The sequence below is a fragment of the Ictidomys tridecemlineatus genome, chromosome 7, assembly GCF_052094955.1.
Source record: "Ictidomys tridecemlineatus isolate mIctTri1 chromosome 7, mIctTri1.hap1, whole genome shotgun sequence".
Taxonomy (NCBI): domain Eukaryota; kingdom Metazoa; phylum Chordata; class Mammalia; order Rodentia; family Sciuridae; genus Ictidomys; species Ictidomys tridecemlineatus.
In genome coordinates this window covers 120397500-120410614 of record NC_135483.1, presented here as the reverse complement: position 1 = coordinate 120410614, position 13115 = coordinate 120397500, and the positions used below count along the sequence as shown (strand labels likewise).

The window sequence follows — 13115 nt, the reverse complement described above, 5'->3', positions numbered from 1 at the left end:
AACATGGGATGGATTGGGGCGGCAAGAACAAGGCAGATCCAGGGACCCATGAAGCAGCCAAGTGGGCTACTGATCAGGCCAGGTTACAGTGCAAGCGGAAAGCCCAAGAAGAACCTCAGAACTAGAAGCCAAGCAAGCACTGTCTGGTCAAGGTGGGAGTGCTATTCTGTGCACATGCCTGCTCTCACCCAGGGTTGGAGCCAGTCTCCTACCTGCCAGCTGATGGGGATATGTCTGCCAACATGCCTCAGTCCCCATCAGTGATAGATCAGGAACCCACAGATACTGAGCTGGACCTGTCACTGAAAAGCAAGAGGAGCTACTGTGCTGCCACTGCACAGGGCTGGAGAAAGCACTCACAGATGCCAGCCTGCACTCCCTTGAAATGTCTCACCATCTCCTCTTGCCCTGCTGTTGTCATCATTATTCTAACCTGTAGTGACATACCTGAAGACATCACCTCATATTATTCTCCAGCCATGCTGGCCCTTTGATGTCCCTTGAACAAACTAGGTAAATTGCCACCCCAGGGCCTTTGCATTTGCCATTTCCTTCCTACAAAGTTCTTCCCATGGGTACTTTCACAGCACTTCTTCCTTGAATCTTCACTCAAATGTCTCTGCTTCCCAATCTCCCCTTTCTCCAAACTCCCACAGTACTGTCTACTCTATGGCAAAACTTTACACTAACCAATAATGCCTGCCTCTCTGGACTACTAAGATAATATTAAGTGAGATAATTTGTGCTTAGAAAAGCTCTAGGATGGTTCTCAGCCCTTGTTGAATGCTTAATAAATCACACCCATTATTAGTATTATTTAGTATATATACTTCATAATATATATACTGACTTAAGTCCTATATCCATAGCTAGATTATAACCAAATTGAGGGCAAAGAACTTCTCTCATTACTTTGGAATCTTCCTGAGTCCTTAATACAGATTTCTAATAATTATTAACTGCTTGAAATAAAAAATTTCAACTTTTAAAAATTCATTTGAAAGATTCGTTTGAAAACCTTCGGAACCTCTGTTTAACTTTAGTGATTCCAACCCTCTCCCTCTTCTAAGACTGACCTGCAAACACAGCAAATCCCTGAAAATAGCATTTATAATAGGAACTTTGCTATAGCATGAATACCAAAGCCAAAATACTATATAAAAGATCAAACAAATATTGACTCAAAGAATTTTCCCCAAGGCAACTGTTATAGTCTTATCTTGAATAGAATGTTTGCACAGTTAATTAAGTATTGCTATGGACTCAGCAAAATCCCGGGCAGCCCCTGCCAAGCTGAATTCTACATTCCCACCATCTTATCACTATTTACAAAGCCGTGCACAAGTCCCTCTCCTCCCGTCCCCTCACCTAGCAGCACTACTAAGCTGGGTGTGGGATTAAGTGATAAGTAAGTCATACACCTTTTATCCGTGGACAAAAGATAATGGAACCGCAGTGCCAAAGATTCCATTTACCTATCCCACGGCAAATATGCTCTGTCATTACCCTCCCAGAAATCAATCAGGCTGCATCTGTTACTACCTGTTGACTTCTTGGAAATGTATGAAATAGCAGAACTGGGAGGAAAGGGGCGTTAACTGGTTTCACGGAACATGCCTCAAGACACCAAATGCTAATGAGTGTTTACTTCCTAGGGTTGCTAATCATGAAACCTGGCAGAAGACCGGGAGCCTCAAAATTCACCCCAAATCCCCAGATCATTCTCTGCAGTGGGTGGACTCACTGCTAGCTTATTCTGGGTTGTCTCAATTGTGGAGGAGGTCAATTATAAGAGAAGGAAGCCAGCAAGAGTGACTTACAACCTTTCTTCCAATAGCCCACCTGCCTCACTGGGAAACAGAATTATATGAGATAATCTACGCCTCAAAAATTTCTAGCAGTCAGATGTGGTGGTGCACACCTACAATCTCAGTGACTCAGGAGTCTGAGGCAGGAGGATGGCAAGTTCAAGGCCAGCCTCAGCAACTTAGCATGACCCTGTTTCAAAATAAAAAAATAAAAAGGTCTGAAGATGTGGTTCAGTGGCTAAGTACCCCTAGGTTTAATCTCCAGCACACACACACACACACACACACACACACACACAAAAAAAAAAAAAAAAAATCTAGGACAATGCTCAGCCCTTGTTAAGTGCCCAATAAATCACAACCATTATTAATATTGAGCATATATACTTTGTATTATACATACTGACCCCAGCCTTATATCTACTGCTAGACATAAGAAAGTTTCCATTCAGCCATTATTTCTTGAGTGCTTCTGATCTTCCAGCTGCTGGGAATAGAATCAGGAATAAAGTCTACCATACCCTCAGGAAGGGTATATTCTGGTGTGTGTAAGATGAAGAGGTGAACAAGATAAATAGATAAATTTTACATTGTTAGATACTGATAAACACTAAGGAGAAGAGAAAAAATAGTTGGGAAGGAGGATAGGAAATGTCAAAGAGCCAAAAGAAAGAAGTGAAATTATCAATGGGCAGCCTGGGACATGCTCAGTGAGAAGCCAATATTTGAGTCCAAAGGGTTGCGAGGGAGCTTCCCCTGCAGAAAAGCAGGCATGGGCATCCCAGGTGGATGAGACTTCCATGCCAAGATCCCACCGCAGACCATCAGTGGCCGATCAGGAGCACTCAGGGAACCAGAATGGGTAAGTCTAGTGTTCAAAGGGAGAGATAAGAAATAAGATGTGAAAGGAACAGGGAATGAGACCATACAGAATCTCGCTTTCAAACTGTACTCATTTATATCAATCATAGAAAAAAAATGTGCATTTACAAATTTTCATTTACTCAGAACTCCAGGGGTTATTTTTTTCCAAGAATTTTATATATACATACTTCAAGAGAACAATCTGCCAGAAAAAAAAATGTTATACAACAAGCCAACATATTTGCCTGGGGAAAAATCCTAAGCTGCTTTTAATAAAAATGAAAACTGTTCATGCTTTGAGTGTAAACTCGTGCAGGACCAGGACGAGGCATCAACAGGACAATGCAGCTCCACACCATGGGCAACGGGACAATCAATGGTGCAGTAGAAAGATGTCCAGCTGGCTAGAAATAATAATATGCAGAATTACAGAGGACTGGAGTGTTGAAATTCACCACAGGGATGTATTTTAAAGTGTGGTAATGCCACAGAGTCTGACAAATTTCAGAGCCAAGCTGGCTCACGCAATATCCAGACCACACATCTTCCCTGCTCAACCAGCTTCTCAACATAAATAAGATGCTATCAGCCAAGATATGCGACACAGCAAGGTTTGGGGTGGTAGCTGAAGATCTGTTGTTTTCCATTTAATTGTACTCAATCCTGTTCAACCCAGTTTTATAGACAACGTGGTGAACAGTTTTCCATGAACACACATTCACAACCAACTCCACAGCAGTGACTGCACTATTCTTTAGGTACACATAATCTGTCCCCAAGGCAACAAGCACAAACTACAGGACACATTGTGATGCTTGTCTAACAAAATATTATTATTTTATTGTTATTATTATTATTATTATTATTGTGACTCAGTAGCCACAATCCTTCCCCACCAGGCTCTCCCGAGGCCACTCCCCCAACCCATTCACAAGGGGACAAATATTTTTGCTGGGTCTTTTCCTTTGGTTAGAAGTTATCAGAACACTAAAAAAAAGTCAGAAAGGCTAAAGCAATATATGTAAGAAAGAACTTGGGTGGGGATGAAGCTCCTGGAACTTCCCAAAAGTGTGGAATGAAGACTAGAATGAGTTCTGAGGAGAGGTGATCCAGAACAATGTGAAGCAAGAGAGACAGGAGAGAATCTTTAGAGTTGTTACTTAAAATTTTAAGACATATACAATAGATCATTTTTAATGTTCTCTGAAAGATGCATATTTTGGAGATATTTGTTGAATTTCTTTAGTTTCTGAACTATGCTCCTCTGAATGGCAAATTGCATCCATTACTCTTGGAACAACTAGACTTGGCAAAAGGGTCTAGTCCATGGACAGGAGAATGCACCATATTCTTCACTTGGCATAATATGTTCTGCATTGTCACAAGCAATGGTGCCTTCTATAAAAAAGCATGGCAAAGGTGCTACAGGGACAATCACAACCAGACCTCTCCTCACCCACCTCAAACATAAAAACCTATTATTTCACAGAGGTTAAGAATCACACGCCCTCAAACTGCCTAAAAAAGGCAGTGACGTCACTTATCTAGCATTTGTGATGGCTGAGCTCAACCCTCAGTACCACAAGAAAAAAAAAAAAAAAACAGAGACTTTGGCAAGCATTCTAACTTGCATTTCCAGTCTCAACAAAGAAACCCAAACAACAAAAATCTGCTAATCTGCCTCCTCACAATGGAGTGTCCTAATCATCTAGTTTCTATGCAGCTGGCTAAGAAAACAGCACTTTCTGTCAAGATCATCAAAGCCTGATGTTCCAGGCCTCCCTCTGCCCTTCAGAAGATGATGCATCAGGCAAGTTTGAGAGAAGTGTGGTCACACATGGTTCAAAAGCAAAAGCTTTTCTGCCCTCCAGCAAGGTTCGGGCCAAAGAAGATTCATCTATAATATAGAATATGCCACACCAATAAGTAGTCAATTAGATTTTTGCAATTGCACAAAGAAGATAATAAGGTCTCCATTCTAATTGCAGACTAACTATTTGAGACATTGATGATTACACCAGAAATCTCTTTAAATTATTCAAAACTCAAAAGCAAAGATGATATTTTAAGACAAAGAGTATCTGAATGGAGTTTCTTAAACCAAAGAAAATCAGCGAAGACTATGAAAGTGCTATTTTGTGAAATCCAAGGCACTAGGCACAGAGGCTGTTCCATTCCCTGATTCACATGGTTTCCTACTGTCTTGATTTTCTACAAGGATCATAAATGATGCCTACAATCAGGAAAAAAAAAGTGCCATCTTTTAAATTATGCACAGAAAAGACAGAAAAAGAATGTACCTTTAAAAATTATTAACAAGTAGTATACCTGAGGGACAAACTGCTCTTTACTATTTACTTTTCCATATTCTGGGAAGCTTTCACAATGAAAATATATTAATTTATAATGAAAAACAACTTTAAATATGTTTATTGGGCTGGGGATGTGGCTCAAGCAGTAACGCGCTCGCCTGGCATGCACGGGGCTCTGGGTTCGATCCTCAGCACCACATAAAAATTTTAAAAAATAAAGATGTTGTGTCCACTGAAAACTGAAAAATAAATATTAAAAAATTCTCTATCTCTCTTCTCTCTCTCTTTAAAAAAATATGTTTATATTATTAAAATATCAAAGGGCTAAGAAACTTATTAAGGGTCATAATATATAAATAAAAAATGCGATCGGGAAAAAGCATTCACTGCTGATGAAGCTGCCTACCCCAGTTAAACAATTTAAATGTTATATCCCAGCTCTTCTCAAACTTGAGCGTGTGTAAGCACCACCTGCATGTTAAGATGCAGGTAGTGGAACCTGAGAATCTGTATTTCTAACAAGCCTGCAGGTGACACTGATGCTGCCAATCAATGGACCTTACTCTGAGTAGCCAGGTTCTATGCAACAAGAGAGGAGCAGAGTCCATCTAGGGTTCTCCCAGGAAGCATGCCAAGCTCATTCTAGACTGGGCAGAAGGGGAAGGAAGCTCAACATTCCAGCTCCTTCAGAGTGCTAAAGCAGAAGCTCGATTCATTTCTCTTCAGTCAACCCTTGGTGATTAAATACTTAGTCATGTACTTATAAAGGGGTCCATAAAATGAAAATAATCATGATTCTAGGACTAATGAGCTTGTTAGAGCATCTTAAGGAAGCAGCCTTTGGATCTACCTTGGCAGGCTGCCTCCGCCCTCCCTGGAATTCTCCATAAACATCCCCAATCTCTTGGCAGTAGTTTTCAAGCTGTTTCCTGTAAAGACTTTGTTGGATGCCTAACAATAGGTGATGTCTGCGAATTCAGTGTCTGTCACTCATTATGGAGACCAAAGAAGACAAACGTGCCCTCCACAAACTGACCACAACTCACCAGGCAGCTCTGGGAACAGAGGGGTGGAGGGGAGGAGAGGGAGCCTGTGAGTGGTGGAGTCACCCTGCCAACCTTCACTGCCCAGAGGCATCTCGGTCCTCCTAGGAGCAAAGGACAAGAACCAGTCAGAAACTCCAGGAAGCCTCACAAAGAGATGACCACACCTAAGAAATTACTGAGGCCCACACCCATCCTCCACCAGGTGAGTTCACCCAAGGCCTTGAGGGTGACCCTGGTCTTTCCTTTTACCCTAAGGAAGAAGGGACCTGGCTGAGAGCCCTCCGGGTTCTATGCTGTGAGACCCTCAGAGAGACACGAACTTAATTAACCATTCAGAAGAGCACTGAGAATTCCCACCAGCCACCAGGTCCCCAAACCCACATCTGCTATGTATCCCCAGTGCTGTCATTTCCTGCCTGCCGTGAACTAATTACACACAGTGGGAATTCTGGAGTTGCCGGTTCTAATGTTTATCTGCTGTTCACTTGTTGTGTGACCTCAAAGATATGTCTCTCTAGTGCTTTTCCATCCCCTGCTATAAAAGCAAGATAAGGGAATGACATGCTTGACAAAGTGCCCTAACATAATACTGTAGTCACCTTATCCTAGGATGCTCACGGGATGCTAATTAACGTGTCTCTCCACTAAGGCCTTTCAAGATAACTGATGACATGCTGCGAAAAGCGTGGGATCTCATATCATATTTCCTCTTTGGCCAAATCAGGTTTCAGTGGCCAAGGCTACCCCTAAAGCTGTTGACAAAAGCAGTCTCCAGTGTGCTTTTTGGTAAATCACTCACTTGGATTGACAGGATGCCCATAATTGTAGTTCTAATGACAGACCGTGAGTGGAAGAGATAAGGAAAAATCCCCTTAGATTTCCATAACTTCCAACCTATTTTTTTAATTTTTTTAGTTATAGATGGACACAATACCTTTATTTTGCTTATTTATTTTTTATGTGGTTCTGGGGATCAAACCCAGTGCCTCACAAGTGCGAGGCAAGTGCTCTGCCATTGAGCCACAACCCCAGCCCAACTTCCAACTTCTAGCACTGAAAAGTTATTGTAAGTAAAACAGGGCTTTGAAACCAGGTAAAAAGTACACTTCAGACTGATTAGTGGCATAAACCGGGTTCTTCTGTGAGAGAAATTGGTTCCAAAACATTCTGAATACAGAACAATCAGTATAAATTGATTTAGTAAATTTTTGTGGGTATAGAAAAATATTCAGTAAGTGATAGTGATTATATTACCTGTCTGTCAAGACCCCAGCATTTTTCTTATACATTTGAGTATGCAATATATTAAAAGTTATAACATATTAATCATGTATGTGTCACAAATTTAAATTGCCTTGGTCTTTTGCATCTTCATTTGTAGAGAAGTTTTAAATTTTAAAATATGCCCATTTGTTCCTCTTTTCCTCATGAATTACCTCTTTTGCTGTAAATTGCGAAAGTTGTTATTCATGCACAGACCCAATTAATATTATAAGTTCCTGCTAATTTTTCTATAATTTGATTTGCAATATTCAACTCTCTGGAGTTTATTTTGGGGATATGGTATAACTGATGACATGCTGAGGTTCCAATTAATCTCTTATTTCGTTTAAGCCAATTATCAATTAATAAATAACTCTCAGCACTGAGCTGTATGTAGTTGGGAAACCATTTTGATTCACTTTTTTAATATAAAATCTAAAATTCTTAAAGCAAAAGCCAAATAAATATACCTATTTTTTAAAAGAAATCTTAGTAAATGATCATGAACAAATCAAATCCTCAAGTCATTTCAAATTCACTGGAGAATCAGCCCACTAAGCAATAATTCCTGTTTAAAATCAGTTCTTCCCATTCAAGTATAATTGTAGGGTTCGTAAGTATATGGTAGCTGAGTCACCAACCACTGTTTGAATTTTCTGCTTATTTCATGGGGAGGGGTTACTTCTTGGGTGGTAAAGTTATTCTGAGCCTAAAACCACTGGAAATAATACCCCTTGGTCTAAAAAATATAAATAAGTAAATAAAAGCAGAGAAGTAGAAGAATTCATTGTTTAACGGGGTCAAGATTTAGAGTCATCATTCTATTGATTTTTTCTTCCAGATACGTCAGAAACCTGCTCTATACAAAATGTACTGTATAAATTTGCGCTTGCTTTTAGGTTTTTAATTTCAGCCTCCTGCCATTTCCATTAAGATAGAAGTTCCTGGAAAGAAAGGCTTTGTTTCTTGGGAGGTGGGGAGTAGGGAGAGAGGCAGGGAGAAAAGGGAGACAGACAGGGAAGGAGGAAGGAAGGAGAGAAGAAGGAGCTAAGGGACTGGCCGATTAATTTGTGAACTTGCAGCTACCTCTTTGCTGGGCCCTGCCACACCAGATGCTCTGGAAAGGCTGCCCACAGACCAACTATTTTAGTATTTTAGTTGTAAATGATGCTTAAGGAAAAAAAAATCATATCACTGAAGGTTTTTGTCTGAATTCGTCTCCCCTACTGAGAAATATGGACGGATTTCTGCCATCAGTTCACACCCTGAAGCACAAGACATGATGATCTTTCTCTTCATTTGCATAGCTACCATTCGTCATTATCCAGCCCTATTTTTTACTCAACAAAATAGCATTGCACCATTAAGATTTCAGCATGTCTATTCTTGCAGTGACTATTTTGAATTGTGCCTTTCCGAAGCAATCACTTTAAGGGGAAAAAAAAAAATCATCACTTCTAAAGTATACACTTGGCTTGGAATAAGAACGTATACAGTGTGTGTGTGGGGGGGTGTCATTTTCTTGTTGGGTTTTGTGCAAGGAAAGGAATGGTTAAGAGAGGTTCCTCTGGAGCAATGCAGCCATTGGGGTCCCCAACCTTCTTATCCTTGCCTCTAATCCTCTTCCTCAATTAAGGGACTAGAGAAAACGCATTCATTGTCAATGGCACGATTCATCCATCTCACATATGCCAATCACACTGCTAAATGTTTTCCAAGTTATTCCCAGGGCTGTGTTTGTTACCAAAAATTTCTAGAAATGTACTTCCTTCCCATGTCCTGAGACAAATGCTCAATTTAGTATTCTGCCTAATTATTAAGTGTAATTTTAGAGTTGTTGCTTAATTTTTAATCTAATAAGTAACTGGCATTTTAAGAAATTTGATGTTCAATCTCATAATATATTTATATTCTCATTACATAAAACAGAAAGGCATAACCTGTAAGAATGTCCTCCTTGACCCTGCTTCTCTCTTTTCTGCTGAGAAGAATGGGGACATTTGTCATGCAACATAAGGAGCCAGAGACGAGCAGGGAGATTATCTTACGTGCTGGCAAAGGAATCATATTTGACTCCTCCCATCAGTGTCCTCATCCCACTCCCATACCCTGAGGAGTCTAAAGAGAACTGAGAGGTAGAGTTACACACCAATAAATGCTAACCAGCTGCCTCTCCTGTCTTCTCTCCTGGCATTTCCCTAGGGATGTCCACTGGAGATTCAGGCTCACCTCTTGGGAGGCTCCCAGGGATCTAAAAGCAAATGGCAAGGCACCTAGAAAAATGCAATGTCCTCAATTGTACTAAGAAAGCGGCATCTAGAAACATATGTCTTAGTCATTTTGTGTTGCTATAACAAAATACCTGAGGCTGGGAAATGTATAAAGATAAAAGATTCACTTGGCTCACAATTCTGATGGCTGGAAAGTCCAAACAGCATAATGCTAGCTAGCATCTGCAAGAGCCCCTGGGCTGTGTCACAGCATAGCAGATAAGCCAAAAGGGAAATGTCAGTGAGCAGAAGGGACCAAGCATAGGGTGTGACTGCACTTTATAACAACCCACTCCCCAAGAACTGAACCAGTCCAACAAGAATGACACTGCTCCCTTCGGTAGAAGTGCCCAATGACCCAATCACTTTTCACTGGACCTCACAGCTTAAAGGTTCCACCACCTCTCAATCGTAGTACTAGGGACCAAACCAGCATACAAACTTTTGGGGGAACAAATCATGTCCAAACCATAGCAACATGTAAATAAACACATCCTTTATTACTAAATTCAAACACTAAGACCCTCTCATGACAATTCACATCCATCGTACACCACGTTTAAGATCACACTGTAGCCAGGTAAACCTGAGAGAGCCATGCACAGCCCTGCATCAACTCCTACACTCACCTCCCAGTTCTCAATGTATTTCATTAAAATACTTCATACATTTCATAAAATATTACTGGAAGGTCTCCTCACCCTCAGCTTCTCTAGAGACTCTCAATTCAAACACACGTTAGCATGTGCTCCCCTCCAATGCACAGTCTCTCCCAACGACTTGGAGGAATAGGAGAAAGAACATCTTTGCTTGGCCCAAAGGTCAGTATTCAGATAACCGGGGATGGTCAGGAACTGAGGCCAGGCGCAGAGTTTGAAGCTTGCCCCAGGAGAAGGCTGACTGTCACCCAGGGAAGTGCTGCAGACACAGGAGTCACCCAGGGCAGCCTGGGTGCCACCTGCTGATCCGATGCTTCCCCCCTCTCTGAGTCTGTGCCCCTTGCCAGGTGGACTTTGGCTGGTGGGAACCTCGGCCCTGAGCAGCCTTGCAGTTTCCCTCTTAACCCTGACAGCTCTGCCAATGCCTTGAGAAGAAGAGCTACCCCTACATCTGCTGCCCTCAACTGGGATCCCACATGGAGCAGATGCGAGACCCAACTGCCTTTTTACCCAGGGCTCAGCAAGCCACAGGCCACCCACAACTACAGGAGCAATGACACATAAATCTTGTGCTCAGCCACTGTGTTTGAGAGCATTTTGTTTAATGTGGCTTTACTATGCCAATAGTTAACTGATACACAGTCTAAGGAATCTGCTTATAGAAAATATATCCCCTTCCCAGGGGGAAAAAAAAAAAGAAAGCTAAATTTTAATACATGGCCATCATTATAACAGCTTTCAGGAAATGTCCTTAGTTATAGCTCACAACAACACTATGAGACAGGTAGGATTTTTATCCTACTTTAAGGAGGGAGGCCACAGAGACATAGTAGAGTACACTGTCCACAGCTGGAAGTTGGTCACCTGGATCCTGAGCCTTTGCTCTAACTTCTCTGCTGAACGGTCTTGCAAGCATCCCAGCTAATGCTGCCTAAAATTTTGCTGTAGGTTCCCAGGCCCTTGAGATAAAATCCAAACTGACCAGCCTGTTATTACAGGATTGAGTACAGTATTGAGTATTGAGTTTTATGGTATTGAGCACTCAAGGCCCTTCACAACCTGGTACCTCCTTATTCCATCCGACTCCTGCTCCCCACCTCTGCAGCTGCCACCTAACCTCTGCTTCTTCCTCCTCCTGCACAGCTTCCTGACACCTCCCTTCAGGTCTGCTCCGACTATACTGAGCCTACACTAAGCCCACCAGCTCCATCACATCTTAGTTCCTTGCTGGGACCCTCTAGGTCACCTTTAGGAGACAAGCCAGGGATGCCACCTGCAGGAAGCATATCCTACCCCCAGACACATGCCTGTTTCCATGCTGTTTCCCAGCCACTAGGAACTTCTTCACAGAGAACTGCCAACTCTGGGCTGCTCAGCTCCCACTTCAGTGCAGCTGTGAGTCCTTAGGGACAAGGCCTGGGTCTCATTCATCAGCCCAGTAGTTACTGGGCTGTCTGATCGCATCATGGGAACTCAAGAAAAACTGGCTAAATTGAAAAGCAGGTGAAAGGACAATGACATGACAGAGAAATAGATATGGAGACAGGAGATTTAAATTTTTCATTCTTCAATAGCCAAGTCTTCATTTCTAATAAATGTTAATTAAAGTGCTCAACCCCCCCTGGGTCTCCAGCTAGGTATTCCTCCATTAGAAATGTTCCTTCATGACGGTTTCCTCTGCCAAAACTTCCCTCACAGGCTTATGTGTTCAGGGCGTCTTGGGACAGATAAGCAAAGACACAATATCTCCTTGAAACAGCAGCGGGAATTCAGGGCCGCTCCTTAAACCTTCACCCTGACAACACAAAAAGACACGTACTGTGCTTCCAAAAGAGAGGGAAGGAAGTTTGTAGCAGAGGAAGGCACATAATTACATGAAAAGAAAAAATTCCCATGTCAGGGAACAGACAGGTGAAGGCCCCACGTGGAGGAAAGGCCTATTCACCAGGAGCTATGGTGACTCACAGGTAGGCCCAGATCTCAGAAGCTGACAGGTGGTTATTACCGCCTTAACCTTAGAGACTGTCATTAAAAGGTCAGGGCTCGGTGGCCTCACAGCTCCTGCAGAGCACCAACGAGAATGGGAGATGGAGGCTAAGGCTGCCTTCAAAGTCTCAGGTCTCCAGACCATGTCCAGTCTTGGAGAAAAAGAGTGCATCGGGCGGTTCCCAGAATGGGAGACAGAGGTCCTTCCCCACGGACAGCTTCCCAGTCACTAATGAATGGCATTCTGTCCCTGAGGCACACATTCCAGCATTACTAGAGAAAGAGAGGGCAGCCCCAGAATAATGGGCACCCCTTGATGCCTTTCACATTGAGCCCGGAGTGGATGTCCGAGCTCCAGACAACTGGAATGTAAGAACCACATCACAGCTTTGGGATCTGGCCACCTAGTAGTTTCCAAGCACCCTATTTAGACAAAAGCTTATGGAGAAGACACCATTGCTGCTTCTTTTGTGGGGCAGGGCCAGGAACCCCAGTTGTTGGGACAGGGTCAACCTCTGAGAAGGTTTGAGAGAGACTTAGGGGTTCCGTTTGGAAATCACATCGTTAATCCAAACCTGTACTTTACAGATGTGAAAAGTATAGTTCAGATAGGTAAGGTGAGTCGTGCAAGGTCCCACAGTCAGAAGGCAGGAGGACTAAGGACAGGGCTCCAGTTCCAGACACTCTTTCCTCTACATGGTGCCAACACCTTTTCAAGGAATAGCCCTCTACACCCTTCTCTGCTCTCTCCCCTTTTGCAAGCCCCCAAAGTTGGTATTCAGATAATTGGGGAAGGTCAGGTACTGAGTCCAGGCGCAGGGTTTGAAGCTTGCCCCAGGAGAAGGCTGACTGTCGCCCAGGGAAGTGTCCTCTTAGAAGATAAAAAGCTGCAGACACAGGAGTCACC

At 42.6% G+C, this 13115-nt stretch overlaps 1 protein-coding gene across 13 annotated transcripts in view; it reads right to left on the bottom strand.

The window, feature by feature from the left end:
- Positions 1-13115, bottom strand: part of Lypd6b (LY6/PLAUR domain containing 6B) — a 170095-nt gene that overhangs the window by 139437 nt on the left and 17543 nt on the right. For 7 of the 13 annotated variants that reach the window (XM_078017367.1, XM_078017361.1, XM_078017368.1 and 4 more), the window contains exon 2: positions 6031-6131. The exons of the other annotated variants lie outside the window; for them this stretch is intronic. The gene's annotated coding sequence lies outside the window, so the exon portion shown is untranslated. The remainder of the gene's footprint in view (positions 1-6030; positions 6132-13115) is intronic. 13 annotated transcript variants of the gene reach the window in all.